Raw genomic sequence first — 6,933 nt, forward strand, 5'->3', positions numbered from 1 at the left:
ACTTTTTTCATTGTATGTGTGAGTATAGTTGGAGGCTGCTCATGCATTGCCAGCTGCTCAGACCCAAAATAATCACACAGAAACTATATTATTTAAAACACTGCTTGGCCAATAGCTTATGCATATTTTTAGCTAGCTCTTATATCCTAAACTAACCCATCTCCATTAATCTGTGGATCACCACGAGGTCATGGCCTACCAACAAAGTTTCAGCAGGCTCCAGTGGAGGCATCTGTCTCCTATAGTGGCTATATGGCTTCTCTTTGGCTCCACCTACTCTCTCTCTACATGTCTGTTCAGATTTCTCTCCTGCTTTTACTTTGTCGAGCCATTGGCCAAAACCAGCTTTATTCATTAACCAATAAAAGCAACACACAGAGGGAAGGACTTCCCACACCATGTGAGTATTTGCATAATATGTATATGTGTCCACCACGAGCATGCCTGATGATCTAGGAAATCAGAAGTGAGCAACCAATCCCCTGGGATTAGAACCACAGGTAGTTTTGAGCCACCATATGGGTGCTGGAAGTACTGAACCTGGGTACTCTGGAAGAGTGACAAATGCTCTTAACTGCTGAATCATCTCTCCCACCCCACATACCATCTTCTATGACCACAAAAACATCATCTATTAAGTGAATATGGAGGGAGATTTAATTCATCTAGTTGAGACTGGGGGTATGATTCAATTGGTAGAGTGTTTGTCTATTATGCCCAAAGCCCTGAATTTGATCCCATGTACATGATATAACCTGGCATGGTCGGACAAACCTGTAATCCCTTGGGAGGTAAAGGATCAGGAGTTCAAGGTCACCATCTGCTATACAGTAAGTCTGAAGCCAACATGGATACATGAGACTCTACCCAAAAAGGGAGGAGCTTGAGAGATAGCTTGGTTAACAAAGTGACTTCCATGCAAGCACCAGGATATGAGTTCACATCCTCAGAACATACACAAAAATTCACATATAGTTGTGTGCCTATAACCTCAGCCTGGTGAAGACACGCACATCTCTAAGGATTATTGGTCATCAGTAAGTCTCTGATTGAGTGAGAGACACTGGTTCAAAACATAAAATTGAAGGGAATGAAGAGATGGTTCAGTGGGTAAGAATAATTGCTTTTTGTTGTTGTTGTTGTTGTTTGGTTTTGGGGGTTGGTTTTATTTATTAATTTATTTATTTTAGACAGCATTTCACTATGTATCCCAGGCTGGCTTCAACCTCATTATGTAGACCAGCAGGCTGGCATTAAACATACAGAAATTCACCTAAGTCTACATCTCAAGTGCTGGGATGAAAGACATGGGCCACCGCACAGGGCCTGTTTGCTGTTCTTGCAGAAAACTGAAATCCAGTTTCCGGCTCTCACCACAGGAGGCCTGGAACTCCAGCAATCTGGTTGGTGTTCAGATTCTTGCCTGTGATTCCCCCATAGCGCATGTTTCTTCTAGAACTAATACTCATTCTGATTATGGCAAGGCCAAACCAGGAGTCAAGTCACTGCAGTGTAGGGACACTGTGTGGAAGCTCCCTTTCTGCCCTCCCAGTCAAAGAGCACAGAATACATGAAAACAGGAAGGAATTAATGTGCCCTAACTGTTGACAACTTAATGAGCTCACTTAAGTCCAAAACCCTTTTTATACTTTTTGAAGAGTCTAAGAATAAGAAAATGAAAATGTAGATTCCAGAAATAAGAATGTATAAATAAAGAAATATAAAGTTATAAGTCTAGGAGAATGAGAACAGACTATCAGCAGCTTTCTCAGCAGATCAAGGATCAGTCATTCACAGTGAGCTGTTTTCTCGGATGCTTAGGAAGCCTCCATCAGCTTAGGTCATTTCATTATACAACTGGCTGTTCTATTTACAAGGCCAGAGCTTCTGCCTGCAAACTGAGAGTAGTGTCCTGGCCATCCTTGAAAAATGACAGATGTGAACTGAGTTAACCTTTAGGAGACAGAGATACATGACCTCTGGGTTAGACACTGTCTCTGTTATGGAAAACTGGCACCACCACCAAAGGGTAGGCATGGGACTCGAGTATACACTGTCTGGAGGTACCAGGAGACAGTGGGCAAATACAAACATGGTTTAATTATTGAGCTCTGATAATGGAGGTTATGAAATATGGCAGTCTGTATCTGAGTTTTACCTTGAGATAGTGTGAACAGCTTTCTGCCATCTTCTAAGTTCTCAGCCTAAGAACCAATTAATTCTAATTTATTAACCTTCTAGTATTACTAGCAGTCCCTTTTCTGACTAATTGCTAAAGACATCTGTTTTCTTGCAATTAGTGACTTTTGTTGTAATCTACTCTAAAACATATTTCCTGATAGCTGCCTAGTTACCCATTGATGCTAAAACTCACCTCCTTAGGGTCTATGTTAACTGACCTCTGGGTCAAGGCAAGATTATAAAGATTCTGTTTTTTAAGAGCTAATGCTTGGTGCCCCTACAATAAAAAATAGCTTCAGAAACTGGCCTTTTGCCACAGCCTAACAAAGACTATCTCTGGCTATAGTCCCAGCTAGCTGATAAGCTTCTGTGCCCGGCAGTGTTTTTTATTTTTTTATTTTTAAATTTGCTTCTGGTTTTCCTGGAATCTGGTTTTTGGAATAAATTTTGCATCTGGTTTATTAGACTTGGTGGCATTCTCATCTCTGTGCGCCCCCCCCCCCCTTGGACCCAACACTCTTAAAATGTAAAACCAGGCTAGGTGAAAAAACTCAGTGAATGGGTTGATCACCACATAAGCTTGAGGCTCTAAATTGGATCCCCTAAAATCCAAGCATAAAAAGCCATGCCTCTGCCAGATGGCGGTAGTTCATGCATCTAATCCCAACATTCAGAAGGCAGAGGCAGGTGGATCCCTGTGGGTTTGCGGCCAGCCTGATCTACAAAGTGAGTTCCAGGAAGCCATGATTATTACACAGAGAACCCCTGTCTCAAAAAACAAAAAAAGTCATGCCTGCAACACCAATAATGGGAGAGAAAGACAAGAAGGATCACTTGGGGTTACTGGCCAGTTGTTGTCTTTAATTGTACAGCTTAATAAGGATTGCTGATAGCACATCATATGCCTACTTGATCATATCAATCCATTCTCCTTCTGCCCACATCCTCTTTGCTCCTACCAGTCATTTTTCACTCTGATAATCCCTCTTCTATTGTCACGGTGGTATGGCTGAGATCTACAACAACCTCAAGTGCTCAGATATCAAAAGCTTGAGTCTCAGTGTGACAGAGTCTAGACACAAAGCCTTTGGGAAGTGATCAGCCTACCATAGTGATCCATAGTTTCACAGACGACTAAGAAGTACGGAAGACTTCAGTATGCGCTACTAACTGTGCTACTGCCATCCTCTGCCAGGAAGGGCTGGCTTTGGGAGTTCCTAAAAGTTCGAGTCTGGACATGAAAACAAGAATGGAAAAGTAGTGAAATATGAAAGTAATAGGTTTGTTATAGTAATACCAGGAAAAAGCAGAAAGGACACCAACCATCCTCAGAACTGTTGTCCAGGGACCCACATTCAGAAGGAACAACAGTGGGGAAAAAGAGGTGGGAGGCAAGAAGCACACACAATCAACAGCAGTCTTGTTATTTAGATGTTTTCTCATGATTGACCACACATGGCTGACAACAATAAGAAAGCAGTTATTGCTTGGGGGTGGTTTCACCTCTAGTAGAAAGACCATTATTAGTCATTCCTGTTGCTTTTGGGAATCCAAGGTGAAAGAAGGAGAATGTGACTCACAGAAAAGGACAAGTCCTAACAGTAAGATAGAACTAATTCCTCTAGAGTTAGTACAATATGACTAGGGAATTCTGGGCTGTGCCCCAGTGATGCGGAGCAGGATGATGCAAACCTGGCCATTGGCAACATGCTCCTTATTGTGTCCCCATAAATCCTGAAAATATCTTAACCACCTTGGTGTCTTCAGCCTTGATTAAAGATTTTTATTTATCTGATTGCTTCTTACGTGATTCTCATGTGGACATGCAGAGTTGAGCAAAAATCCAACCCAAAACTGAGATACAAAATGGAGACTAGATGGCATGGTTTCACCCTCTCACCAGAACATCTCTGTTTACTAAACGATGCTGCCTCTAATGTTAGAGTGAGTGGGCTCAGGGGCCAGGCTCTTGAGGGGTGTATTTTCTTCCTTAACTCCTTCTTACTCTCTTTCTGACTGCCATAAGGTGATCAGCTATGCTCTACCATGTCTCCGTGACTCACCACAGACATAAAAACTACAGATCCAAATGCTATGGGCAGACACCGTGAGAAAATGAGCCAAAAAGTTTCTCCTTGAGCTTCTTTGTCTCTGGTCTCTTAGCAACAGAAAACTGTCTAATGCAAACAACTGATAAATAAGTAGCTGTTGTCTCTATACCTAATGCTATGATTCTGGAATTGATTTATGGTAGATGACTAGAAAATATACAAACTCATAGAAGCTGAACAACTCATTACTGGATGAAATTAGGTCTTAGACAGAAATGAAGAAGGAAATACAAAAATTTTTAGAATTGAATGAAAGTGAAAAAAGAACATATCCAAATTTGTGGGACATAATGGATTCAATTTTAAGAGACAAGTTCAAACCACTATGTATCTACATCAAAAAGCTATGGAGTTCTTTCATCAATACATTAAAGACACACTTATTTCTAAAGAAATAAGAAAAAATAATTCTCAGAAAGAGGAATTGAAAAGAAACAATCAAACTCAGGACACAAATTAGTAAATAAAATTTAAAAAAAAAAAAACACTCCTGGAGATTCAAGCCAGGATTTTGAGAATGCTAAATAAACACTACCACCTGAGCTGCATTCCCTATGCCTCCTTTCAAAACGTTTTTTAGGTTGGGTTTTGGTTTTGGTTTTACATTTTCTTTAGTTCTTCAGGAGTTTCATGATATGTACCCAACAGTGTTTGTATTAAAAAACAGATGGCAAACCAAAGGAATCTGAAGTCAGAAGACTGTTCAATAGGAGTTACAACCTTACTGTGGAAAACCTAAGAAGGGCCCGGGCCTTCTCCAAGTAATAAGAGTGCATCTGTTACTAGCTAGGGATGTTCTGTTGGGTTATAAATTATAAAGGGAAGGGTACTGCATGTGTGGACAGGTGGCCAAGTTCCTCTTCCTGAGAAAGGATTGGCTCTTGTGGTTTGATTGATTTTCAAGCACTTAGGATGTTTTCTAGAATACTCTGTGTCATTCTTAGAACCAGAAGTTTATGGTAAGGGTCCAAGAAGGCAGAACAGCAATTCTACCAGGTTTGATGATGGATATCATATTAGAATAGTACAGTTACACATTATCCATGTTATTTGTGCACTAGTCAAAAAGCATCAGGAATTTTCTCAGTTTAAGGTGAATCATATTCAAGAATATATTCCAAAAACCTACAATGGTAGTAATTAGGTGAAAAGATCTCTCCTTAATGCTTTCTATAAAGCCTTAGCAACATCCTTATTCCTCAAAGTATAAATCAGGGGATTCAGGGTAGAAGTAATGATGCTATAGAAAACAGAACCAACTTTGTCTTGCAATGGAGTGCGCTGGGATCGGGGCCTCATATAGGAGAATATGGAGGCACCATACCAAAGAGAAACCACAGTGAGATAAGAACTGCATGTGGCAAAGAGTTTCTCTTACTCCCAGCTGAGCGCACCTGCATGACAATGTGGAGAATGAGTCTATAGGATGTTGAGATAAGAATGATGGGGAGGAGAATAAGGAAAACAGTGCAGATGTACACTGTGGTCTCATACACAGTAATGTCCCCACACACCAACTTCAAAACAGCTGGAAGTTCACGGTAGAAGTGGTGGATGATTCTTGAACCACAGAAAGGGAAGCTCATCAAGATGGATGTGTGGATTAGGGAGTTGACAGATGCACTCAGCCATGACATGACAGTCATCATCACTCCCACTCTTCTGCTCATGAGCACAGTGTAGCGTAAGGGGTGACAGATGGCAACATAGCGGTCATAAGACATGAGAGCCAGGAGGACACACTCTGCACCACCAAGACACAGGTACATGAAGTGTTGGGTGGCACAGCCCACAAACGAGATGGACTTCTTCCCAGACAGGTAGTTGGTCGCCATCTTGGGAATGGTTGTGGAGACATGCATCAGATCCATGAGGGACAGCTGGCTGAGCAGGAAGTACATTGGTGTGTGAAGACGGGGGTCAGCGCAGATGAGGAGGATGGTGAGGCTATTGCCACTTACTGCAGTAAGGAACACCAGCATGATCAGGAGGAAAAGGCAAAGGTGGTTGAAGGAGTCATCAAAGAGCCCTTGAAGGATGAAGTCTTCCAGGGAGATCTGATTCCACCCACATATGTTCCTCCAAGTACACTCTACCTCCATCCTTTCTGCATTTGATCCCTCACTTCCCGCCATTTGTTGCCATACCCCCACCCTCTCCTCAACACAAGATGTCTATTCTATTTCCCCTTCCCAGGGAGATTCATACAATGGTCGCCTGGAGCCCTCCTTGTTACTTAGCTTTTCTGTGTAGGTGAATTATAGAATGGGTATTCTTTGCTTACAGCTAATATTCACTTATAAATAACAATAATTCATGTTTGTTTTTCTGGGTCTGTTACTTCACTCAGCATGATTTTTACCAGTTGCAGTAATTTCCCATAAATTTCCATATGTCCTTGTTTTTACCAGCTGAGTAATACTCCATTGTGTAAATGTGCCACAATTTCCTTGTCCAGTCTATGGTTGAAAGATATCTAGGTCATTTCCAGTTTCTAGTTATTATAAATGAAGCTGTTATGGGTATAGTTGAGCTGGTGTCCTTGTGAAATGATAGAGTATCCTTTAAATGTATGTTCAGAAGTAGTAAAGTTAAGTTTTGAGGTATGTTAAGTCTGGCCTGATGAGTCTGTACATTTCAG

The 6,933-nt window shown here is 41.3% G+C and overlaps 1 pseudogene; it reads right to left on the reverse strand.

The window, feature by feature from the left end:
* Positions 1–5,432: 5,432 nt before the first annotated feature.
* On the reverse strand, positions 5,433–6,427 carry LOC101982262 (annotated as a pseudogene).
* Between the last annotated feature and the right edge of the window lie 506 nt (positions 6,428–6,933).

Source organism: Microtus ochrogaster, unplaced genomic scaffold (genome assembly GCF_000317375.1).
Source record: "Microtus ochrogaster isolate Prairie Vole_2 unplaced genomic scaffold, MicOch1.0 UNK16, whole genome shotgun sequence".
NCBI lineage: Eukaryota > Metazoa > Chordata > Mammalia > Rodentia > Cricetidae > Microtus > Microtus ochrogaster.